The sequence below is a fragment of the Cariama cristata genome, unplaced genomic scaffold (genome assembly GCF_000690535.1).
Source record: "Cariama cristata isolate BGI_N322 unplaced genomic scaffold, ASM69053v1 scaffold21460, whole genome shotgun sequence".
Taxonomy (NCBI): Eukaryota; Metazoa; Chordata; class Aves; order Cariamiformes; family Cariamidae; genus Cariama; species Cariama cristata.
Window position 1 is genome coordinate 1 of NW_009593233.1, and position 236 is coordinate 236.

Sequence of the window (236 nt, forward strand, 5' to 3'; positions counted from 1 at the left end):
CCACCCCTGCTTCTACTTGGGCACAAAATGCTTAGTTTTACAAAGTTTACAAGTGTCAGACCAGGCGAGCAAATCCAGGTAATCCCATGTCCGCAGCCAGAGTGTGATCCCACGGGATCCAGCCTGACCAGACCGTCCTGCCGCTGCTGCAGCTGAGTCCTGCTCACTCATCGCCTACTGCCGCTGAACTCACGGCTGGGTCATGCTCCTTCCTATTACGCAGCAGGGGGGAAGAA